At 39.6% G+C, this 27,892-nt stretch overlaps 1 protein-coding gene across 1 annotated transcript in view; it reads right to left on the bottom strand.

The window, feature by feature from the left end:
- The window catches only part of LOC139462195 (rho family-interacting cell polarization regulator 2-like), a 127,438-nt gene that overhangs the window by 94,362 nt on the left and 5,184 nt on the right, over positions 1-27,892 (bottom strand). Inside the window, exon 2 of the mRNA XM_071243767.1 lies at positions 4,480-4,534. The gene's annotated coding sequence lies outside the window, so the exon portion shown is untranslated. The remainder of the gene's footprint in view (positions 1-4,479; positions 4,535-27,892) is intronic.

The following is a 27,892-nucleotide window of genomic DNA, read 5'->3' as shown; positions in this document are numbered from 1 at the left end:
AGCACACCATTACACAACTGTCTGACGCCATTACACAACTGTCTGAGTTGGTCACAGAATGAAACCCGAGCACACCATTACACAACTGTCTGACGCCATTACACAACTGTCTGAGTTGGTCACAGAATGAAACCCGAGCACACCATTACACAACTGTCTCAGTTGGTCACAGAATGAAACCCGAGCACACCATTACGCAACTGTCTGAAACCCTAGCACACCATTACACAACTGTCTGAGTTGGTCACAGAATGAAACCCGACCACACCATTACACAACTGTCTGAAACCCAAGCACACCATTACACAACTGAGTTGGTCACAGAATGAAACCCGAGCACACCATTACACAACTGTCTGAAACCCTAGCACACCATTACACAACTGTCTGAGTTGGTCACAGAATGAAACCCGAGCACACCATTACACAACTGTCTGAAACCCAAGCACACCATTACACAACTGTCTGAGTTGGTCACGGAATGAAACCCAAGCACACCATCACACAACTGTCTGAAACCCGAGCACGCCATTACACAACTGAGTTGGTCACGGAATGAAACCCGAGCATGCCATTACACAACTGTCTGAAACCCGAGCACACCTTTACACAAATGTCTGAGTTGGTCACAGAATGAAACCCGAGCATGCCATTACACAACTGTCTGAAACCCTTGCACACCATTACACAACTGCCTGAGTTGGTCACGGAATGAAACCCGAGCACACCATTACACAACTGTCTGAGTTGGTCACAGAATGAAACCTGAGCACACCATTACACAACTGTCTGAGTTGGTCACAGAATGAAACCTGAGCACACCATTACACAACTGTCTGAGTTGGTCACGGAATGAAACCCGAGCACACCATTACACAACTGTCTGAGTTGGTCACTGAATGAAACCCGAGCACGCCATTACACAACTGTCTGAGTTGGTCACAGAATGAAACCCGAGCACACCATTACACAACTGTCTGAGTTGGTCACGGAATGAAACCCGAGCACACCATCACACAACTGTCTGAGTTGGTCACTGAATGAAACCCGAGCACACCATCACACAACTGTCTGAGTTGGTCACTGAATGAAACCCTAGCACACTATCACACAACTGTCTGAGTTGGTCACCGAATGAAACCCGAGCACACCATTACACAACTGCCTGAGTTGGTCACGGAATGAAACCCTAGCACACCATCACACAACTGTCTGAGTTGGCCACGGAATGAAACCCGAGCACACTATCACACAACTGTCTGAGTTGGCCACGGAATGAAACCCGAGCACACCATTACACAACTGTCTGAGTTGGTCACGGTATGAAACCCGAGCACACCATTACACAACTGTCTGAGTTGGCCACGGAATGAAACCCGAGCACACCATTACACAACTGTCTGAGTTGGTCACGGTATGAAACCCGAGCACACCATTACACAACTGCCTAAGTTGGTCACGGTATGAAACCCGAGCACACCATTACACAACTGCCTGAGTTGGTCACGGAATGAAACCCAAGCACACCATTACACAACTGTCTGAGTTGGTCACTGAATGAAACCCGAGCACACCATTACACAACTGTCTGAGTTGGTCACGGAATGAAACCCGAGCACACCATTACACAACTGTCTGAGTTGGTCACCGAATGAAACCCGAGCACACCATTACACAACTGTCTGAGTTGGTCACGGAATGAAACCCAAGCACACCATTACACAACTGTCTGAGTTGGTCACGGAATGAAACCCGAGCACACCATCACACAACTGTCTGAAACCCAACACACCATTACACAACTGCCTGAGTTGGTCACGGAATGAAACCCGAGCACACCATTACACAACAGTCTGAAACCCGAGCACACCATTACACAACTGCCTGAGTTGGTCACGGTATGAAACCCGAGCACACCATTACACAACTGTCTGAGTTGGTCACGGAATGAAACCCAAGCACACCATCACACAACTGTCTGAAACCCGAGCACGCCATTACACAACTGAGTTGGTCACGGAATGAAACCCTAGCACGCCATTACACAACTGCCTAAGTTGGTCACAGAATGAAACCCGAGCACACCATTACACAACTGCCTAAGTTGGTCACGGAATGAAACCCTAGCACACCATTACACAACTGCCTAAGTTGGTCACAGAATGAAACCCGAGCACACCATTACACAACTGTCTGAGTTGGTCACGGAATGAAACCCGAGCACACCATTACACAATTGTCTGAGTTGGTCACAGAATGAAACCCGAGCACGCCATTACACAACTGTCTGAGTTGGTCACAGAATGAAACCCGAGCACACCATTACACAACTGTCTGAGTTGGTCACAGAATGAAACCCGAGCACACCATTACACAACTGTCTGAGTAGGTCACGGAATGAAACCCGAGCACACCATTACACAACTGTCTGAAACCCGAGCACGCCATTACACAACTGTCTGAGTTGGTCACGGTATGAAACCCGAGCACATCATTACACAACTGCCTGAGTTGGTCACAGAATGAAACCCGAGCACGCCATTACACAACTGAGTTGGTCACAGAATGAAACCCGAGCACGCCATTACAAGGAACAGGACCAACAGTTGATACGAATCAATAATACATTCCTCCTACAGAACACACTTATACACTGTTTCAACTTATGACACCAAACCATCATTGTTTGGCCGTCTACTACACCTAGTGATATGACATTACGTCATCACCACTTTGTTCTTTTACAGCTACACTATGTTCCGTGGTAATCCGAGTTGCGTGCACTCGGCCATGAATTGCAGCTATCCCTTCATTTCTCTGCTGCTTCCTCCAAGCAGGTCATGGCATCCTATCAAAGAGTCTCACTGTTCCAGCTCCCATCAGATCTCTCCCACAGCTGTGCTGCAGAGTTGTGTACTTGTTTACAGAGCAACCAATCTCACAAATGGGGAATAAAATATTTTTAAAAATTAAGTGTTTTTTTCGACCCACCACGCCTGTCACCCAGCAGTGAAACAATTTGTAAAGTAGGTTAATATGAGAAGGGAGGTAACTCCTTGACATAAACAAGTTAGGTTAAAGAAAAGTCTTTTTCTCCATTTTGTTCATTATTTCTACTTACCAACAATAATTCTAAGAGTTCACTGAACAAAAAACACTTTTAATTTTTATTGTTTACTAAGACCATCAAAATAAAAAAAATCTGTACATCCATTCAAGAACTAAAAGGACCAGCAGCGATGGAAATGCAGTAAGCACTAACGTCGTCCAGGGTGCGAAGGGGGTTCAGTGAGGGGCGTGTGTTTGCTATATGTTATTATCATTCTGGCTAATAGATGTTTTTGGTTAATTTCTATCCGTGACTAGCTAGAGAAAAGTGGCTTGACTGAGATCTGTAAGTATTGAATTCAATGTTATTCCGGGGACGCTAGTGTGTCTTACAGACGCTGATATAAATATATATCAAATACAGCCCATGCAAGTCTATAATGTTTGACAAGTCTAGATTACTGCAGTATCTGAAAATGAAGAGAGTAACTGGGCTCCCTTTTATTATATTTTTATTAAGATAACTGAACAACTGTTTTTTCTGTATGATATGTTCATTTCAGAGACTAGATGTTAGTCTACGGGGACGCAGACAGTCCCATGCCAAGCATCATGCTCCTTCCAAATAATGTCCATGGACAACGAGGGCCACTGTGATTTAGGAAGTACTCAATTGACCTGTGAACGCTGTCTTTGTCAACCTGAAAGTCATTATCTGAGGTGTAAGGATGGTTTTCCCAGTCTCCCTGTGCCCAGGGTGTAAGTTGGATTGTAGATCCATATAATAAACACACACGGTAATATACATTTTGTGACAGTAAAACTAATACTAATTCTCCAAAACAATCACATTCATACACAGAAACCCTGAACAGCAAACTTTGTATGAAAAAATAAAATATGAACAGACATGCTATGTGCTTCCAGTGTTCAAAATTAAGTATATAAGCCTGAAAGACAAAGTGTTCTTGTCATAACCCTGATGTCATAAATAAAATATTTCGGGGTCTGTAGGCATGATAAGCAAGCTTGATTCCTATTCATATATCATAGCAGCAATGAGAGCTGAGTATGGCCTGGTGGCGTGTGTGTGTGAGATGCCATGCTGCAGTTTTACATGAATATCCCACTCAGACACAGTATACTGACTCCGAGCCAACCAGTCCTTGTTTTAGCCCCTAAATGCCAAGTGTCAGACGTGGTAACAACAAATACCATCTTTTAACGTCTTTTGGTACGACGCGGCCGGGGATCGAACCCCAGACGTGGTAACAACAAGTACCATCTTTTAACGTCTTTTGGGATGATGTGGCCAGGTATCGAACCCCAGACCTTCCTCTCTCTGACGGACACTCTTCTACCAGACTACGGATGCAGTCAAATCATTACAGCTCTAGCAGCACTATATAGCAAGGACCTCCCTTGACTTACCTCATTTGGTTGGTGTGGTAGCCACTCCAGGCCAGGCTAGGTGATGGGGCTGTTCCTGTAACACAGAGCAACACTCTCAGGATGGTCACATATATATACACACACACACACGATGTGTGAGTCACACATTCTCCCATGTCACTGTATCAGATCAACAAGGAAGGAGGTAATACTGTGCCTTTCCAAAACATAAAACCAAGTAGCTTTCATTTCCTCACTGGATGAAACATGCATCCGAATTATACTCACAGTTGAAAGTTACTGCACTGTCATGTGACTTCACAGTATAAGCAGTGCAAGTCTAAAAGCCTCAAGTGAGTGAGTTAATTACAAGCCACTTGGGACAATATTTTACTTATACCACGTCATGTGATGCAATATTGTCAAAGGGCTACCATCTACCTAATAGCTGTGTGAGGTTAAAGGATACAAGTGTGTAAGTGAGTGAGTTGGGTTTTATACTATTCTGAAGAGTTGAGTTTTATGATGGGATGCAAGGTCCAAGACACTGCTGACAGTAACCATTACTACTGAAACCATGCACGAATACACCATGGTGCCCACAGACCATGGAACATATGAATCAGGATGGATTCGAACCCAAAACAGCAAATTTTGCCAGATGCAGCTATAAAAACTAACAGTTTTAATCCACTAATCCTTAAAGTGATAACATTTATAAAAATGACAGATTTCTACTGGTCCTTATGATACCTTAACTATTGGGCAGTTTCGCAAGGACTATGGGACTGGTGCCAATTTCTATCACTGATATGGAATAGAACTGTGCACAGGCAGTCCAACCTGAGACAACTGGGCCACCGGTGCTCCTCTTTAAGCCTTATGAATCAGTCCTCATCACCACCTCACACACACATGTTGTGCATAGAGCAGTGTTCCCACTGGCTTTTGAAACTGAAAATTACCAGTCCCATCCTAATTTTTGTCAGTCCCAACTTTCAACAATTAAAAAACGTATAAAAATTACTTGGTTTTAATTCATTCAACATGACATCACCTCTGAAGTAACTTTGTTAGATCTACACGTCATTCACACAAAGTTCAGTCAGAATTTTCTCTTTTTTTTTATATTTCAAGACTAATTAAAGTCAATACAAATACATATTCAATCTCGAAGCAAAGCAAAATGTTTATTCCTTGCACTAAAAATAGACAAGGGGAAACCCTGAAGGTAACACCTGACTTCATTTGAAATATATACTTGTATGAATATCGCCGATGTTTTGTTCAACAACAAAGATTTATAAGGTACTCTATTTGCCGGTCCACAGGGACTGGCAGTCACATGAATTACCAGTCCAAGCCCAATTTTACCAGTAGAAAACTGGTATTTACCTGTAATCACCGGTAAATGGGAGCACTGATACTGGGCTCGGGGAGTGAGTGAGGTTATATTTCGCTTTCAAGAGATTTAGTTGTGAGTGAGTGCTATCCGCTTTGAACAGTATTTGAGTTACATCGCGCCATGCCAGATCAATTTGGGAGGAAAGCCAGAAGTGATGCAGGTGTCAGACTCAGTGATGACACAGCATGCCAGCTCTATAAGGGACGAAAGCCCGAAGTGACTCATGTAATGAATGTCTACCACTTTGGAAAAAAAAATGGTAAAAGTGAATCTGGAATTCTTACTTATAAACAGTGAATCCTGGAAAGGCCAAGGGAGGCAACTCTGCACAACACCTCAGACTCATGGGCCACCAATGCCCTAACTATTACACAAGATAAAAAAAAGTAGATCACAGAGTGTTAAGCAAACAGGGACAATAATCTTACAATGAAATCATGTTCACATCGACATGAAGTACACCGTAGTTATTTACAGATCCAACCACTGATATTTTTAAATAAAAGTTTGATATTATTTTATAATACTGCTACCTATCAGCTGCTTGTATACAGTCAGTGAAGTACTGCAGCAGGTCCCTACAGTCACATGCAGTGCCACATCTCGCTCTGTTACTCACATGGCCGTGCAACGCTGTAACCAAACACTAGTCAACGGACACAGTGCTATCATACAAGGAAAACCCTCTTCAGTGACTGTCAGGAAGTAAAAACTTCATATCTCTCTTCTTTTTTTTTAAATTATATAATTGAAAACCTCATTTTTATGCATGAGCATTTGAGCATGTAGTAATCACTCCAATACAGGTGAAAACAGGAAAAACGGATTTTACCCCAAAAGTTTGCATTTTTCAGGAGAGAAACTGCTGACTTCGAAGCAACACATTTAGTGTTTTATAAATATTAAAATTATTTTTTTTATGTTTACAGATGAGTTTTCACCCAAATTAGCATGATTAGGAGTGGGTATTTCTTTGCTGTAAAATTTGAAATTGATCTATATTGATCTACATATGTTTGCACGAATCAAGGGATAGACAAAGTTTTGTTTTGTTTTGTTTGTTTGATGTTTAACGCCGCACTCATCAATATTCTAGCAATATGAGGGCGGTCTGTAAATAATCGAGTCTGGATCAGACAATCCAGTGATTGACATCATGAGCATCGATCCATGCAATATGGGATACGATGACATGCATCAACCAAGTCAGCAAGCCTGACCCGAATTACAGGAAATATCAGCAGAGCATTAAATCTTGGATGAATAGTTATAAATACAGAAACTGAACTGTTAGCAGCAACATTTATCAGGTGAACTCTCCTAGAAATAGCCACCAGTAATAAATCTTGGGGCTATGACAGTTAGTCAGCTGGGTCTGTCTGCGTCCTCCAAGAAAGCATGCAGGCTTAAAATAATTCCAAATATCTTTTGGCGAAACATATTTTGTTTTAACAGCCCACAAGGTCAAAAAGTGCAAGTGCAGTGGTAAATTAACTGAGTTAGAACAGCTTGCTTCACAAAATATAAATTTTTAAGACATATCCTTTTTTAACACTACAGTGTAATACAATTGTTGCATTTGTCCTTCACCATGCTCAAATTTAATTATGTCGTTACCATAGCTACAGCGGCACTTACATCATAAATTAGTTGCATCAGGGTAATCTAAATCAGTGCAACACACATTCAGTTTTAAATACCAACAGATGAAATGATTAAGTCACTGATCAGTTACAACTTTACCATGTCTTTAAGACACAAGTCAAAATTATCAAAATAAATTAATTATCATGACTTAGATTTTCATTTAGAAAAAAACATCTGAGGCGGGAGGCATTTTACATACTCACCGCCAAAAGAAACACGAACTATAGTAACATATGGAGAAGTATGTACGTTAAGAAGAGATGTTTCCAATGTGTACCAATTAATGATAAAACTAACAATAAGTCAAGTGTTACCACGGTGTCTTTATTCTTATCACGATATGCTGCACGTGATTTCCAAACTTTCCATGCTAATCATCTTCAGTTGGTTGGTTGGTATGTTGTTTAACGCCACTCAGCAATATTCCAGCTATAAGATGGCAGTCTGTGAATAATCAACTCTGAACCAGACAATCCTGTGATTGACATCATGAGCATCAATCCAGGCAATCTGGATCGATGACATGCAGCAACCAAGTCAGCGAGCCTGACCACCCGATCTCGTTAGTCCCCTCTTACGACAAGCATAGTCACCTTTGACGGCAAGCATGGGATGCTGAAGACCTGTTCTGCTCCGGATCTTCACAGGTCTAATCATCTTCAGCTGTTATTAGTACTTTTTGCTTCTATAGTTTCAGAGCAAGATGGAGCTGTTTCTTATGAGTCTGTGACTTATCACGCATGACAACAAAAACAAAGTTACATAGACTTTGTTGTTTAACCATGTTAACACCACACTGTTAACCATGTTAACACTATATGACTGGACAATAAATGATTGAATCTGGATATCTTGTGGTAAGATATCAACCCAATCCATTATGTCGCCTCTTACAACCAGCAGAGGTTGCTGGGAACCGATTTAAACGCGTAATCCCTACAGAGTTAATGACATTAAGCAGAACATATGTAACACTTAAAGGATCAGCTGCATAGTTGCAGGTCTTCAAACCTTAGAATCAAGTATCATGTATTTCGGAAAAGTTGTTTTTCCAATGAATTTCCAATGAATCCAGTGAAAATAAAAGGGCAAATGTAATTTGTACCAAAAATGATTGAAATAAAATCAAAACAACGGCACACAACAGTGGAGTGAGTGAGTGAGTGAGTGAGTGTAAATAAGCGAGAGAGTGAGTGAGTGAGGATTTTTTATGCTGCTTTAAGAAACATATCAGCAATATCACGGCAGGGGACACCAGAAATGGGCTTCAAACATTGTACCCATGTGGGGAATCGAACCCGGGCCTTAGGCATGACGAGTGAACACTTTAACCACGAGGATACCCGACCGCCCCCGGCACACAGCACAATATCATCCCACACTTGTACATGCATTATTCAATGCCAACATACGTCAGGCTAAAACAGGAACAACAATAAATGACACATCTATTCCTGTTCTGCGAGGAGAAATAGACACTGTGTCAATCTTACACAAATAATGTTCATAATCCTTATCTTGTTGCACAATTATCTTGTCAATGTCAAACATAATGAAACATTTGAACTTGACATGACAAAAGTATATTTGCTGCTGACAATTTAAGAACACGGAGTCTTAGTGTTTTGTTAAAATGACAGAACCGACAAGCGTGGAGTTATGTCAGGCTCGGAACACACGCCGCCGTCCAAGGTGTACCCAAAACATGCCCCTACAAGAGGTGCCGTAATACCTCGTGTTCTCCAACAATGACTTCACACAAAAAACACTCGTGACATAAATGTGCAAAATTTCACATGACTCATAATAGAACAGAGCTGCTAAGAAGGACTTGTATGTCTTTGCAGCAGTTACAAATAAAACTCCTTTTCATTGGTCAATATTTGTCCAGAGTTGCTTTAGAAACTGATTCGCAACAAAACAAGTGAGGTGTCAAGCAAGTTCTGGTACAACGCTTCGTGGTGGAGAATTTCACCTGCGACACTGCCAAACAAAACTGCTGTGTTTGCCCATTGTCAGCCATCTGGTTGAGAATTTCACAAGTTTGAAATTGTCTCACGACCATTTTGTCCTTACCTTTCTTTTGATTAAGAAGTGTCCCTGCAATGAGACTTCTACAGATGCTAGACAAGGTCAGTCATGTTGAGTTGAAGGTCAAATCATTTATACAGATGCCATGTTGGCAATAAAAACTCTTGTCTTAATTAGGAGATAAACATACTGTGTTTTCAACGTAGAGCTAGGTTAAATGTAGATTTAACTGCGCTAAATTGAATTTGTAACTGAACGAGCAGCCGAATGTGGACATCCCTAAAGCAAACTAAGCAAGCCTTGCAAGGCTTTCGTTCTACACCGCATGTCACCATTATGACGTTATATTGCTCATTCTGAAACAAAAGATATGATGTCAGTCGTTTAAAGGAAAGTGCCAAATTCCAAGCTTTCTGTTGTCCCCAAAACTTAAAATACATTCTCTTTGTAATTTTGTAATCTGTTTTCTGCACAAAAAGTTTTCCCACACATCCTTTGAATATTAATTTGTAGTAAACGCAACTTTGCATTTTGTAACCTGTAACTGCAGATATAATTACTTAAATATGCCTACCAACAATGACAATGTCTAGTACAAAAGTACAATTCTATGAATATAAGCTTCTGCGATGATTTGGCTGTCAAACCAGCTGTTTGAATCAGAGGGGTTTATTGTGATTTAATAGCCTCTGATTGACCAATCAGAATCGAGTGATTTCCAAATTCATGGTAGAATGGATTATAGCTCCATAATGTTCGAAAAAAAGTTTGATATTTGATAGTTTATATTTTTGGTATACCTAATGGTGAATCTTGAACGTCATAATCAGAATTGTTGCAGCATGGGGTAAGGTTATCATTATTAACTTATCATGTAATGACATAAATTGTTTTCATAACATAAATTTCAGTTTAACACCATTATAGTGTGTCCTGGTATGAAGAACACATATCTGACTGAAACATAACCCAAAATAGGACCTTTCAGAAACATCCCAACAAGTCCATCAGCCTCTAGAGTGAGTGAGCATGTAGACATCAATTCGACTTAACACATCTTTTCTTCTTTTATTTACTCTAAAACTTAGATAAATGTTATACTGTATCATGTACTTATGTTATTATGTACTTATTCTTTAACTGATATTATCAATAGATCACATACTATCCTTGCTACCCTTGACACTGGTCGAGTGAGTGAGTGAGTGAGTATGGTTTTACGCCGCTTTTAGCAATATTCCAGCAATATCCCAGCGGGGGACATCAGAAATGGGCTTCACACATTGTACCCATGTTGGGAATCAAACCCGGGTATTCAGCGTGACGGGCGAATGCTTTATCCACTAGGCTACCCGACCGCCCCTCATCAACCTCTAGAATCATATTAATGATAAAGCTAATCTGCAAAGCCCCAAACAATCATACATATCAGCAGTGATCAGAGTCAAAAGTTTGAAAAAATTCTATTATACAGGAAGAGACATCTTTCAAAAAGTTCAAAATAATTTCTTGCATCGATAGTGCTTCCGGTAAATCTTGTCTAAATGATTCAGATAATTTTGGATCACTGAAGACTAATCAAATGTGAAAACGTTTATTAGAAAGAAGCGTTAAAATTAGAGCAAGTTATGGACATTGTTTGGAACGACATTTTTCAACTGACAATCATTGTATACTACTCAACATTTGCTGAGACCATAATCACTGGTCAAAGGTGTGGTTCTTAGCAACAGTTGAGTAGAATACAATGCACTGGTTTTCAAGTCTTGTGTCATGGCAACAGATGGAATCATATCCAGGAAACATGAGCTTATAAAAGCTACATAATGGTTTCTGATTATGTGACAACCGGAATATAAAAGGAAAACCAAGAACCATGACTGTCAGCAGGCCAGGAGGGATACACATGAATGAGGCGAGCAAGAATTGACATTTTATATCAGTGTATGTTTGTTGTTTCACGCCACACTCGGCAATATTCCAGCTATATGATGGTGGTCTGTAAATAATCAAGTCTTGACCAGACAATTGATGGCATGAGCATGGACCTACACAATTGGAATACTATGACATGCATCAACCAAGTCAGCAAGCCTGACCACCTGATCCTGTCAGTCGCCTCTTATGACAAGCAATTTGATTAGTCATCTCTTAAGACAAGCTGAAGACCTATTCTAAGCCGGATCTTCACAGTGTTTTTATTAAAGTGAGTGGGTGAATGATTGAAACTGTACATCTTTCCCCTGTATCACAGCAAACAAGATCATCCAATCTGTTTTGTTTGAATTTGTTTATTGTCTAACACCGCACACAACAATACTCTAGCAATATGAAGGCAGTCTGTAAATAATCAAATCTGGACCAGACAATTCAGTGAATATTACGAGCAAGGATTCCAACCGTCAAGGTATGATGACATGCAATCAACCAAGTCACTGAGTCTGACCACCCGATCTGTTTGGTTGCCTCATATGACAAGCATCGGTTGCAGGAGTCCTATTCTAACCAAGTCACCTGAACATCCATTCCATTTTAATTAACTTTAACAACAAGCATTGGTTACACATGTTCAGACCTTTAAAGATCCGGGTTGAATAGATCTTCAGCAACCCATGCTTGCTGTAAAAGGCGACTCTGCTTGCCGCAAAAGGCGACTCTGCTGGTCGTAAGAGGCGACTAACGGGATTGGGTAGTCAGGCTCGCTGACTTGGTTGATGCATGTCATCGTATCCCAATTGCATGGATTGATGCTCATGATGTCAATCACAGGATTGTCTGGTACAGACACGATTATTTACAGACCGCTGTCTTATAGCTGTAATATTGCTGAGTGTGGCGTTAAATAACAAACTAACACACAGTCTGACACGCAGTGAAGTGATAAACTGTTCAAGGCGGTGTTAAACAACAAACATAAACAAAAGCAATAGCTACCAATTTGAACCTGCCATGGAATCTCCACAGAATCCCAGCAGTTTAGTTGGCATCATGGAAACAGGTAACCTATTCCACCCGGAATTCCCACGAATTCGGATGATAAGGTAACTTATGTAATGACTGACACAAACGCTGCATCACAAAATATCATTAGAATATGAAGAATATTCTTTAAATCTCCCCTGGGAGATATGAAAATAAGTGCATATAACCATGACAACAAAATAACATGCAAGCCTCAAATATTCAAATTTTTCAACTACCATTGTCATTATATTTTTTTACCATACTTTGAAGTAACTAATTTATACTGTTTTCTTTGCAATACGTAATATATCTAGAATATATTGAATATCACCAAACTCCAATTGAAGGTATTGAGTGAGCAGCTGAGGGCTGTTTAGTGTCACACCTTTTTCAACTTTGCACGAAACAAAAATTCACAAGATGCATTAAGTGGGAGAGAGTACTTGATGGCCCAGCAGCAAGTGCCCCTGCTGGTGAGACAAGATGTGGGTTTGATGCTCATCACACATCAACTACATCAGATGCTAGGACTCGCAAAAAAGATCAATAATCAGAATTATTATCGATGGGTAGATATATTAGCAATTATCAATATGAATTTGTTGTAATCGATAAAAACTTACATAAACTCTTGCAATAAAATTAATTGTTAATTTATCGAAGCAGATTTATTATTGTCTTTTTCGTCAATTGCCGAGGATGGAAAGTAACTGTTTTTGTTTTATCCTAAATGTCCACAAAGTAATCACTGCATAAATGTGCCACCACTCACCAGTGAAGTGAAATATCTTGATTTTTTTATCCGGACGTTTTATTGGGTTTTTTGCTCAACATGCTCAAAGTTACTTCTCAGATATTTCTTGATAACAGATCAATATTTAGCATGTTTAGTTTAGGATTTTCAATCTCTTCCAATGCATTTTTGAAATAACATTCCAACCTGTTGTACAACTATCATCCTCGTGAGGTACAACGGGGAGAACACAAACATACCTTAGTCTTCCTGTCATGGCGAAAACACTTCCCGGAGCGAGTCTGATTGTGAACAAAACCACTTTCTACCACTGCTCAATACTTGCAGAACTGCCAAACTCTTAATAACAGAATGTTTACACATCACTTTTGCCATTACCATCGATCAATGCTTGCATAAACGTGCTAACATTCACAGCTTATTTCATATCAAATATGCCAAAATGTGACATCCTTTCACAAACAAACCCACCGCTGTGTCCACACCAGCATACAGTTTCACTTGATCCAATACACTGGGCTGTGCTTACATACATGATATATACTCCTTATTGTCGGGCTGTGATGAAACGGGAGTGTATCAAGCAAATTTCTCTTTCAGCACTCCCAGGAATTGACTGCATGATGCTATTTGCCTATGGACATATTACATAAATGAGCAGATGCCATGTTACGATGACATTGGCATGGTTCTGTCGCAACTGGCGAAGCATGTTTAGCTTTTAACTTAATTAACCCATAATACACTTAGTTTTCTGTGTATGGCTTACTTGCTATTGATTCTGTTATATTCTACTCAACTCGTACAAGAGATCATTTGTTATTTGTTCTCTGTCAGCAGTATTCCAGCTTAATTGCTTCCGCCTGTCAATAATCAGGTTTGGGCTAGACAAACCAGTGCTTGATGTATATAAGACAGCTACGCCATAAATCGCAAAGAACAATGAAGAACGAAGTGTGGTTTATTTCACGATAAAACATTGTTCTATCATGACGTCATTTTTTTAGATTCGAAATGTGCTCGCAACTTGATGACGTCATGACGTCTTATATTGGATGATGTTATTTTTGAGAGGGGAGTGTCTAGTGAATTGTTCCCCGTAGATGTAGCTGGACAACGCAGATAAACGCGATGGTCGAAAGATCGCGTCCAAAAGCGGGAGAGATATGACAATCGTCATTGGGAAAAAGGTACAGGTAATCGACGTGAGGATTGTGAGAATATGTGGAAAATACCTGTGCAAAAAATACAAAACCTGTCAATCATTAATCATTATTTGATACGGATACATATTTTTTAAAGCTTGTACAATTCATCAAACTCTCTATACATAATACTGACATCTCATATGAGAAATAAACAAGACGTGGTCGTTGTTTATCATTGTTTATAGTACAATAATACACTGCGCCCTTCATGGTATATTCTTCCTGCTGTGTTTTATTGTACAATAAACAACTCCTACTCTTCTTTTATGTCTTAAATGTCCCAAGCCATATATAATAGCCATATACCATATACATAAACACACAGTGTTTGGACCTGTGAAGATCCGGGTTAGAATTGATCTTCAACAACCCATGCTTGTCGAAAGATGCAACTAACAGGATCGGGTGGTGGGACTCGCTGACTTCGTTGATGACTGTCATCGTATTCTATTTGCATAGATTGATGCTCATGATGTCAATCAATGGATTGTCTGGTCCAATTTTTATTACTTACACACCAGTAAGATATAGCTGGAATATTGCTGAGTGTGAGAATCCCCATGGGGGTTCATGGTACAGGAATATTCCTACCAACAGTTGAGTAGTATAACGTTAATTCTACAGAAAACATTGCAGGTGATATAGGTCATTATTCTGCTGACTACATCATCTATGGCCCTTCTCTACCAACAAACAGTTAAGGCACCCTGAGTTTCCATGGCAAACTAAAAGAATTTTCGGGTTAAGTCAACAACAATATCTCTGCCATATGGTGACCTCAAGAAGTTGTAAAGTTCACCAATATCTACACTTATTTATTTCCGACAATACTATTTTGATTTGATTTTTTTAACAAGCGGCAACAATGCCACTCGCACATGACACCACAACAAACCCTCAATGGTCATTCCAGTTAGGTCACTAGACTCTGGGGTCTATCATGAACTTGGCACGTAGTAATCATTTTCTGTAAATTTTAGTGTTATTTTCATTATTATGTGTGGACTTTCATTATCTGAGCTTACAAGACAAAAAAATATATATTTGACTCTGGCTTCAAAATGGTCACTGTAATGCTGGATGCCAAATATGAGGCTATAAAATTTAACAAAACAAGTATTTGTCACAGAGTGACGAAATATCCCCCGCCTGTACACCATAGTACCAAATATGAAGACAATCCAGCGATTAGTTCTTGAGATATTGTGGCAACACCGTTTTCCAACTCCAAAAACAGATTTGCCTGCTGTGACCTTGAAAATGGGGTCAAGGTCACCAAAACTGACTGGTGTCTGCGGAGTCTGTATATACACCATAGTTCCAAATATGAAGACAATCCAGAGATTAGTTCTTGAGATATTGCGGCAACACCGTTTTCCAACTCCAAAAGCAGATATGCCTGCTGTGACCTTGAAAATGGGGTCAAGGTCACCAATATTGCGGCAACACCGTTTTCCAACTCCAAAAGCAGATATGCCTGCTGTGACCTTGAAAATGGGGTCAAGGTCACCAAAACCAACTGGTGTCTGCGGAGTCTGTTACCTTGAAAATTAAGTTAATGTTACCTTGAAAATTAATTTAAGGTCACGAAAACCGACTGGTGTCTGCAGAGTCTGTATATACACCATAGTACCAAATATGAAGACAATCCAGAGATTAGTTCTTGAGATATCGCGGCAACACTGTTTTCCAACTCCAAAAGCAGATTTGCCTGCTGTGACCTTGAAAATGGGGTCAAGGTCACCAAAACTGACTGGTGTCTGCGGAGTCTGTATATACACCATAGTTACAAATATGAAGACAATCCAGAGATTAGTTCTTGAGATATTGCGGCAACACCGTTTTCCAACTCCAAAAGCAGATATGCCTGCTGTGACCTTGAAAATGGGGTCAAGGTCACCAAAACCGACTGGTGTCTGCGGAGTCTGTATATACACCATAGTTCCAAATATGAAGACATTCCAGAGATTAGTTCTTGAGATATTGCGGCAACACCGTTTTCCAACTCCAAAAGCAGATATGCCTGCTGTGACCTTGAAAATGGGGTCAAGGTCACTAAAACCAACTGGTGTCTGCAGAGTCTGTATATACACCATAGTTCCAAATATGAAGACAATCCAGAGATTAGTTCTTGAGATATTGCGGCAACACCGTTTTCCAACTCCAAAAGCAGATATGCCTGCTGTGACCTTGAAAATGGGGTCAAGGTCACCAAAACCGACTGGTGTCTGCGGAGTCTGTATATACACCATAGTTCCAAATATGAAGACATTCCAGAGATTAGTTCTTGAGATATTGCGGCAACACCGTTTTCCAACTCCAAAAGCAGATATGCCTGCTGTGACCTTGAAAATAGGGTCAAGGTCACCAAAACCGACTGGTGTCTGCGGAGTCTGTATATACACCATAGTTCCAAATATGAAGACAATCCAGCGTTTAGTTCTTGAGATATCGCGGCAACAAACAGGTGGGACGTACGGAAGGACGTACGGACGGACGGACGTACGGACGGACGTACGGACGGTCGTGAATACTATATCCCCCGCTTCGCGCTTTCGCGCGGCGGGGGATAATAAAAAACAAGATAGATAAATAAAATACTATGCAATCTATGTCGATTAAAAGTAATGTATCTCGCAATACTACAAATATTAACCATCACTGTCGTGAAATTTTTAAAACCATATTTGTTTTGGTGAAACAAAGCAAATATCCAACATCGTTTCTTTCTCTCATGGAAATTTAAATTCATCAAAATCATAAATTGAAATCAACACGTGCTCTAATGTTAGGGTACAAAATTTGTGACTGTTTTGCTAAATGAAATTGCATTATAACATTATATTATGAATCAGAGATTAAAAGGGTGGCTTACTAATTCTTTGTTCTCTCTAGCATTACAAATTTCAAATTCAATATCAAAATTTGATTTGTTAATGATATCCTAATTCATTGTATTTTGGAGAAATTATCACTTCATCAAACGGAAACACGTGCATTTTTCATTCCATATAAAAACTCCACCAAATACTGTTGTATTGTTACATTGGGTAACAAGGATTGACAAGATGAATTACAATAATCTCTTGCTGACAAACATCCAATTGTTTCTGCAAAGTGATAATCACTAATGTATTAGCAACATTGTCCAACAATCCCAGGAATGTCTAACTTCAAGTCCCAGAGCACAAAGGTGCTTCGAAATCACCAGCACCGAGCATCAAGGGCAGAAAAAGAAAACAATCCTCAAGTCCCAAACTACAAACGTGGAACACGAACCTGGAATTTCAAGTGCAAGATTACAATTGTTTCTGCCATATTTTCACAAGGTTCTCCTCCTTTGCCTTGAACACCCCCTCCCCTCCGCCAGTGCCCATGTGACACCCCCTACTGACCCCATGTGACCCTTGGTTCGCGCAGGGAAGCGCTTCAATCTGCCTCTGTTGACTTGTTCCTGACTCCATTGGTCTCTGCTCAAACAGCAGCCAATCCTTCTGTTGCACGGCACAGCATCATGTGGAGCCATGTTTCCCCACACAAGGAACACACTCTTTTGAACTATAAATACAGTTTAGAGGTGTCAATACAGCATTCCTGTGTGATAATCGGCATGGTATACAGACCAGGGACAACATGGACAGTCCGTATCATCCCTGTCCCCATGGATACATTTCAATATTGGATTACATTAGAAAAAGCTAGTACCTGGGTTTCCGCTAGATCTGAGAAGATGGCCCATTAGACTTAGACACAAGAATTCAGTGATTTAGATGCAGAAAGTCCCAATGGCATTAAACATGTTAAGAGATGACATTCTTGAACATGTTTATCAATTTGTGTAAGAAAATGACTCTATTGTTATCTTGAAGAATAACTTGGATAACAGTCATTGTATGTCCAAGAAAATGAACTGATGTGAAACCCTACATATCCCCCTCTTCTATTGACATCACAATGATTCCGTGATAAATCACCAACAGGGATTTACCTGGGCATATCAATTTGTCAATCTCATTAAAATCAGATCTTAGTTCTCGCTGGCGCTTAACAAAGATCTGAGGACATCCCATTACGGGTGACGTCAGGCCGACCTTTCGCGAACTCTGACAGACCAATGGAATTACTGACAAAAAGTAAACATTAGCCAATCAGAAGGCAGCTTTCTCGAGCTTTACGGCACTAATTTCAAATTGGCGACTACGCTTCGAAACATATTTTGGCAAATTCTCGCTTAAAAAATTGAAACCTGAACAAAAGAACATTCTCCAATGGCTAATATATGGTCTAGATTATATAGATTCAGTCGTTAAGCCCGTAAGTATCTTTCGGAATACCCCGTTTAAAAGTTTTCGAGGTTGCATGATGAGAAATCACATTCAGACTGTCACTTTCATGATCTGGTAAGCGACGCTCTGATTGGTCAGATGAAAGGTCGTTCTGACGTGACCCCGAATGGGATGTCCTCAGATCTTTGTTTAGCGGTAGCGAGAACTAAGATCTGATTTTAATGAGATTAATCAATTTGTAAGTCAGCTGTCAGTGTTAATCTCATCAAAATCAGATCTGTTGCAAGGGTGACACTTAAAATCATAAGAATGTAAATAATTGTAAAATTCTATATTCCGCTGTCTTTTACAAGTGGTCTCAAGCCACTGATTTATAATTGACTCAAATCTATTAAATGTGTCAGTGAGGTAACTATTCATTTCCTATGATTCAAATGTTTCCTTATCATGTCAAGGCAGTTCTCATGCATTGTATCACGTATCGTATAGACACCATACTATCGAGAATTCGAGATGCATCTCGTATCTCAATAAAGTACATCATTCAACCTCTACTGACTACCAAGGCTATCCCAGGGTCCTTTCTACTTCCTTTGGACAACATTTCAATGTGTTATTAGTGACCATATTATTAATTACAATTACAATGAGAAGTAAACGCTTTACCAAAGATGAAATTCATAAAAAACCATGGCAAACAAATGGCAGAAAGTAAAATATATTTTACATGATTTAATGCATGGAATGGATGCAATACGATTTCTTCAATATTATCAAATGAGGATTAACACAATGCACAATAAAGTAGAAGCAACTTGTGTATGGCTAGAGGCAGAGCTACAGATAAGCTTTTGGTGTTGTGGGTATTTTACCCATGCATTTTAAAATCATTGGGTATCAGTAATTCTATCTGGGTATTCACATTTCTGTTACCCACTAGTTTGTACACATGTGGGTATTTAAGTTAAATATATAAAAACACTATTCATCTAGTCCGTGCAAAGTGGTGTCGTGTGGGCTTCGAGAGCTTTATATGACGTTACCACGATACTTCCACAAGAAAGTGCAATGGCAAATGATCATGATGTAACTGTCATCTTGGAGTTTGGCAAGGTTGACGGAATGCCCGTTTATAATTTCAAAATAAGTTGCTGATTTGCTAATTGAATATGCAGGGTTGCTTCACAATATGTTGATGAAACGCACAAGTTTTATTTTTGTAGCGTATCTGTAATGTTCGTTGTGTATTTGATACACTTGGATTTTATTTAACTGCATATTTCTCAATTTCTGATGCGTATTTTACGCAGATACGCAGCTTATCTGGAGCTCTGGAGGTCAAACGATACATCAGTGTACCGTGAGTTTTCATGCACGGATACGATACACAATACATTTTTTTTTATCAATAGAAGACAATACACTTGCTGAAATACATTTCTGCTCATTTAATGGGTCAACCTCCCATTCCCGCCATTTTTGTCAGTCACAAATCGCAAAAAGTGTTGTAATTAAGATCACTACTACAAATAGCTGGAGCGAACATGTGTCTACAGCTAGGTTTTCCTTTTGAATCTGCGCTGAAATATTTATAGTCAAGATATTTCGATTTGATGTAAATATGCAAATCGTGATACGTATCGTATCGTGACCATCATATAATGACATATCGTATCCTGATCTTTGTATCATGATACATACCGTATCGTGACCTTTGTATCGTGATATGTATCGTATCATGACCTTTGTATAATGTTAGTTGTATCGTTACATGATCTTTGTATAAACATACATATCATATTGTGACCTATTGATGGCCAGCAGGGACAATAAGTGTTGACAAGACAGTTCTTGTTCCTGGTTGTGTGTCTGTGGCATACTAGATATCAATATCAAAAAGCGTGTCAACAGGCTACATGTTTATATGTGTGTACAGGCGGCTGACTGGGCCCATGGGTCACTGACGTTAAAACAATAAGAGACCTATCCTTATCATGTTTTCCAGCATGGTCAGGTCAGGTGAAATGTCCTTAACATTGAGTTCAAGATTACAATGAGTTAGCATGGTTTTACGCCACTTTTAGCAATATTCCAGCAATATCACAGCAGGGAACACGAGAAATGGGCTTCACACATTGTACCCATGTCGGTAATCGAACCCGGGACTTCGGCGTGATGAGCGAGCGCCTTAACCACTAGGCTACCCGACCGCCCCCTCAAGATTACAGCACTCATATAGCGATGTGCATGCACACGTGTGTGTCTGTCTGTGTCTGTGTGTCCGGACAAATATCAGTTAAACAGTGCTCACCAACTGAGATACCATGCTGCAGTTTAACATACCCCATGCTGATAGATATGTGAGATGGATATTCATTTTGTTAAATGGGAGTACGAACTTGGACACAATACCAGTCCTAATTTTATCTCATTAATCCTGTCTGCCAGGCAGGGTAAAAACAAGTACCACCTTTTGACGTCATTTGGTACTGTTACTGGCTAAATTCTGAATGTATGTTTATCATCAATGCAAAGCTTCTTAACATGCTTGAGACGATAACCAGGCTCATTTAACATGTTTAAGAACTAAAGAAAGTGGCATGTTTTATATTTTCATTACATATTTAGGGCGTACTGGACAACACACTTGTGCGTCGCGGAAAACCCACTAAACTATCCCCAGAGGAAACACATCAGCAAACAGTGACGCTTTATAGATTGTCATCAACAACAAGCCACTGCCACCGGAGGCAGAAGGGAAACAACTCTTGGTAAGAACTGGCTCACTGCAACAGGTTACCAATTGAAGGAAGCCCTAGTTTATGTAAAATCCTTCAACGATCAAGATGATACCCAGAATGTTCAGCAAAATCATGAAGCCTGAAGTAGATAAACTTGAAACTAAATCATAGTCAAACATAGGCAAAAATATTGTCATTATGGTACTGCCATATTTTCTTGTGCATAGTGCATACATAAGTTATGACAAGAATTTATGGATGAACAACTTCTTTATTACAATTAAGAGCGACATTTCGGTGTAGATTCTAACACCGTTATAAAGCAAGTGATATACAAAGTTTGGTTGGAGAGTATGTATACAGGTAGGAGGCAATGTGTTTATACAGTAGAGTAGATATTGTTATACTGGAGTAGAGTGGTACACACAAGGGTAGTGATGACAATCATCGGTGAAGTGAGTGTAAAGAAGCCTGTTATGTACACACAAGGGCAGTGATGACAATCATCGTTGAAGCGAGTATAGAGAAGCCTGTTATGTACACACAAGGGTAGTTTGTTTGTTGTTTAACACCGCACTCAGCAATATTCCAGCTATATGACGGCTGTCTGTAAATAATCGAGTCTGGACCAGATAATCCAGTGATGGATAACATGAGCATCTATCCACGCAATTGGGATCTATGACATGCATCAACCAAGTCAGCGAGCCTGACCACCCGATCCTGTTAGTCGCCTTTTACCACAAGGGTAGTTATGTACACACAAGGGTGGTGATTACAATCACCGACTGATTTCACATATTTTGTCAAATTCTCGCTAAAAAAATTGAAACCTGAACAAAAGAACATTCTTGAATGGCTAATATATGGTCTAGATTATATAGATTCAGTCATAAAGCCCGTAATTATCTTTCGGAATACCCCGTTTAAACATTGTTAAAAGTTTACGAGGTTGCATGAGAAATCACATTCTGACTGTCACTTTCATGATCTGGTAAGCGACGCTCTGATTGGTCAGATGAAAGGTCGTTCTGACGTGACCCCTAATGGGATGTCCTCAGATCTTTGTTTAGCAGTAGCGAGAACTAAGATCTGATTTTAATGAGATTAATCAATTTGTAAGTCAGCTGTCAGTATTAATCTCATCAAAATCAGAATCTGTTGCATGGGTGACACTTAAAATCATAAGAAAGTAAAATTCTATATTCTGCCATTCTCAAGCCACTGATTTATAATTGACTCAAATCTATCAAATATGTCAGTGAGGTAACTATTCATTTCCTATGATTAAAATGTCTCCTTATCATGTCAAGGCAGTTATATCACGTATCGCATAGACACCATACTATCGAGAATTCGAGATGCATCTTGTATCTCAATAAAGAACATCATTACACCTCTACTGACTACCAAGGCTATCCCAGGGTCCATTCCACTTCCTTTGGACAACATTTCAATGTGCGATTAGTGCCCATATTATTAATTACAATTACAGTCAGAAGTAAACTCTTTACTAAAGATAAAATTCATAAAAAAAACCATGGCAAACAAATGGCAAAGAGTAAAATATATTTTACTGGATTTAATGCATGGAATGGACGCAAAATTGCAATATGATTTTTAATATTCGTAACAGTTACGGGTGTCTGTTATTTCATCCATCAATCATGTTGGTTGGTTGGTTTGTTGGTTTGTTGTTTAACGCCGCACTCAGCAATATTCCAGCTATATGACAGCGGTCTGTACATAATCGAGTCTGGACCAGACAATCCAGTGATTGATAACATGAGCATCTATCCACGCAATTGGGATCTATGACATGCATCGACCAAGTCAGCGAGCCTGACCACCCGATCCTGTTAGTCGCCTTTTACCACAAGGGTAGTTATGTACACACAAGGGTGGTGATTACAATCACCGACTGATTTCACCGATGATTGTCATCACTACCTTTGTGTGTACATAACAGGCTTCTCTACTCCAGTATAACAATATCTACTCTACTGTATAAACATTGCCTCCTACTTGTATATATACTTGCCAACCACACTCTGTATATCACTCGCTTGATGACGGTGTTAGAACCTACACCGAAACATCGCTCTCATTGCAATAAAGAAGTTGTTCATCCATAAGTTCTTATCCTTACTTAGGACTCCAACTTCTAAATGCCTATCAAGGAAGTGCATACATAGTTGAATCAAGCCATAAACATTTGAAGTTCCACTTGATAACTTTATTCCGATTACATGAGACTCGGTTTACAACGAACACGCTTGCTTCAAAATGACGGATGTAATGAACATGATGAACTGTTTTTTTTGTCATTTTTATATTTCACATCGCATAAACAGTAAAAACACAGGCTAGAAACTTCCTGAATGTCTGGTCTCATATTTGAAAAATATAATGTTTCATTTCAATCAATACTACATTTAAGATAAAACTTGTCTGTCGATAGAAGTGAGAAAAAGACTAGAACAGAATCTAAGTCTTGAAACTATTGTACAATGCAGCTATAGTATAAACTTAAAATGGTTGAGATATGAATCAATACAGGCAAGTATGTATAGCATATTGTATCGTCAGAGAACATGATTGATGCATCAATATATTTGTGAATCGTGACATCCCTTTCAAGACACACATAAAACATTATTCCTAACCAATATATACCCCAGATTTTGATCAAACAAGGTTCCTGGTTACCAAGTATCCAAACAAATGCACTAGGTTGTGTGTTCTTTCAAAATGGTATTGTGGTCAATTTTATACACTGACTTGGTTGGTTGGTTTGTTGTTTAACGCCGCACTCAGCAATATTCCAGCTATATAACGGCGGTCTGTATAATCCAGTCTGGACCAAACAATCCAGTGATTAATATCATGAGCATCGATCCACTCAATTGGGAGCTTGACCACCCGATCCCGTTAGATGCCTTTTACGGCAAGCATGGGTTGCTGAAGACCTATTCTACCCCAGAATCTTCACGTGTCTTATACACTGACAATGTCACAGGTCAACTGATGTATTAAGCAACTCCGTCAACATCTGCGTCTCATAATTTACATACAATAAAGCCCAGGATGCATGCTGGGTAAAGACAGTCAGCAAACAGTATCATTTCTTGTGACGGTTACACTTACAAATAATACACCAATTCCTTTCACTGCATTTTAAACATGTCCAGTACACTAAATGTTTGCGTTCATATCTACGACTTTTCCATCAGCGCTCCATTCAGAACTTCACTCTTCACAATACATTATTGAACTTTTCCCTTACAAATCTCCTAACATCTGTTAATATTGATTCATATTCAAGTTATTTAAATGAAATCGAGTGACTCAAAAGCCACTTTATGACTGAACACTAATGTGCATTGATTCTAAGTACAGATAGCACAAGTCCTCACTGAATAGATCACATCACAGTGCACACATGTTCTCATGGGATAACGACATACAGACCCAGGGATCCGGAAATATTTCTTGGCCAATCGCACATTTTTATTTGGCCACGCCTACCTCATATCTGAGGTGCTGGATGTATAGATATGAATAGTGAGTGAGTGTGGTTTTATGCTGCTTTTAGCAATATTCCAGCAATATCACGGCGGGGGACACCAGAAATGGGCTTCACACATTGTACCCATGTCGGGAATCGAACCCGGGTCTTCGGCGTGACGAGTGAACGCTTTAACCACTAGGCTACCCGACCGCCCTATAGATATGAATAAAAGAATAAACTCAAGTGTCATTTTGTTACCTATATACATGATATATATACAATTTATTAATTCAATGACACATAGATCTAATATATACAATTTCCACCTGTAGGGATGTTGGTTTTACAAACTTGGTTATGGAACGGTATACCATTGTATACATGGTATATATGTCGGTTGCACGGTGTGTGATACTTGTCATCGTCGGTGTTAGGTCGAAATCAGTCAAATTTTGTCCACAAAGCGATATACACATAAGTCAGTTCAGTGTCTCTGTCGTTAATCTACATCTCTATCGTGCCTTATTGAGGTTTTGTTTCAAAAATCCCTTCTCACATTCTACGCTCTACACGGGCCGTACACGACAGATCTCTATGAGAATAAGAATATTTGGGAAGTGATCGGTCAATTTGGAAGCATGCCTCCATGTCAGAATGATGAGATTTGATTGGTCCATGTGATCTTGATAAAACACTATGTATCCCGTCTTGGAGGGAAATAAATTTCTCAGCGGGAGAATAAATCCCTTATACCCCTTTGAAGAAAAAAAGCTATTTAGTATTTACAAATTTCTTAGTCATGAAAGACCCTATGGATACATGGATAAGCATCCCTACCAGAAAGTGAGGTTAGGTGAAATGGGGTTTAACGTCGCGTCCAAGGTTATTGCACTTATATAGCGACGTGGATGCACGTGTGTGTGTGTGTGTGGCTGCTTGTACGGACTGATACCGATTTATAGTGCTAGCACACTGAGATATCATGCCACAGTTTAACATGGATACCCCACTGAGATACAGTATACTGACTCCGAGCCGACCAGTCCCTGTTTTAGCCCCTTAATGCCGAGCGCCAGACAGGGTAACAACAAATACCATATTTTAACGTTTTTTGGTATGACGGGGCCGGGGATCGAACCCTGGACCTTCCGCTCTACCACTAGACCACGAAGGCGGTCCCTACCAGAAGGGATTGAACTGTACCAGGTTCATTAATCTGGGCTTGCACTCTTGGTGAATTACATTATTTGCCAACAGTTTGGGTCAATGCCTCTTTAAAAACATCACAGCAAGAAACATGAGTGAGTGAGTATGGTATTACGCCGCTTTTAGCATTAGGCCAGCAATATCATCATGAGACAGCCCATATGGGATTCACACATTGTACCCATGTGGGGAATCGAACCTGAGCCTTTGGCATGACGAGCGAACACCTTAACCACTTGGCTACACCATCGCCCCATGAAACACGAAATATGATCAGGTCAAATCTGGGATTCGAACCTACAATCACAGTTTTCTAGCATACCACAGACAGGCAACTCAGCACAACGAAATGCAGCACATCGGACGACTGGGCCACCGTGACCCCAAGCAAGGTAATACAAAAAAATTAATTAAAAATGGGCTTGCACTCTTGGTGCTATACAATATTCGTCCTCAGTTTCTCAAAACCATGTTAACATGTATGTGTTGGAATATGTGTGCCTTGAATCAATAGCTTCAGTTTACACTTGCAGGTCAGACATGGAAATCAATATACAGTTATATCAGAAAAGAATGTTTCCAGATACCGTACCAAACACACAATATAGGAATATTGATTCCAAAATATTTATTACATCTTGAAAATATTAGTTCAATATCAGCTCCCTTTCATGAATTGGAAGTATATTATGCTTTCTCAAAGATCGTAATATTGGTATTTATAGAACATCTTTGTAAAACCATCAGGCAAATAAAATGGATCTACATGGATTATACATGACAGTCTGTGATGTTAACCACTTAGAAGTCCAAAGCCTGAATCTTGTACAAATCTTTCGATCTGGTTAGCTCAGCTAATAATAGTCTTTTTACTAATGACACAAAAATCTACTGAAAATAATGCCAAGAGACAAGTTTGGGCGAGTAGTATTTGGCACAGAGTGTCAGCATTGATATATAGCCATGATTACATTCCTGACTTAAAGAAATCTTAAAGAACTATTTAACAGCACAGACCATGCTGCAATGACATTTTTTAATACACTATCTGCAATGTCCTCACTCTTATCATGACTTCATTTTTTAATTTTCACTAAGATCAAAGTTTCAATAATAGCCTAAATTTAATTACAGCCGATGTATTCAGACAGTTGTGACCCCTGGGGATTGTGGGAAGAGTACACGATACAGGGTTTCCGACCATGTCATTTTCAAAAAGTGTTTTTTGATGTATTTATTTGGCAACAATAGAGAAGAATGCCCTATCAAAAGTTGAGATAATCTAGAAAAAGTCTTAAAGCCATTTGTCGCTTTAGATATGTTTGCTGTTTAAAGCCACACTGAGACATATTCATGTAAAATGCTGTAAATGATATTTTGAATGATGATTCATGCCGTTGGGGTACAAGGACACACAATACACAATCTCTGAGCCGGACCACCCTATCCCTGGAAACATTCTTACTTTAAATTCCCAATCATCCTGCTTGTCGCAAGAACAGAACAGCTGGGCATTGGGTGGAAATTACTGTCAGCTAAATACACTAATTACAGTTCATGCTTATCAAGCTGTGAGCCAAGATCTTTTTTTTAGCTCTGTTTGTAGTATGTTCTGTCTATACACAACCTAAGCCTATGTTTGTTGTTTAAAACTCAGCAATACTCCTGTTATATGATGTAGGTCTGTAAATAATTGTGC

This window comes from Haliotis cracherodii, unplaced genomic scaffold, assembly GCF_022045235.1.
Source record: "Haliotis cracherodii isolate W230 unplaced genomic scaffold, xgHalCrac1.p SCAF_15, whole genome shotgun sequence".
NCBI lineage: Eukaryota > Metazoa > Mollusca > Gastropoda > Lepetellida > Haliotidae > Haliotis > Haliotis cracherodii.
The sequence above is the reverse complement of the archived record's forward strand: the minus strand, read 5'-3'. Positions and strand labels throughout refer to the sequence as shown.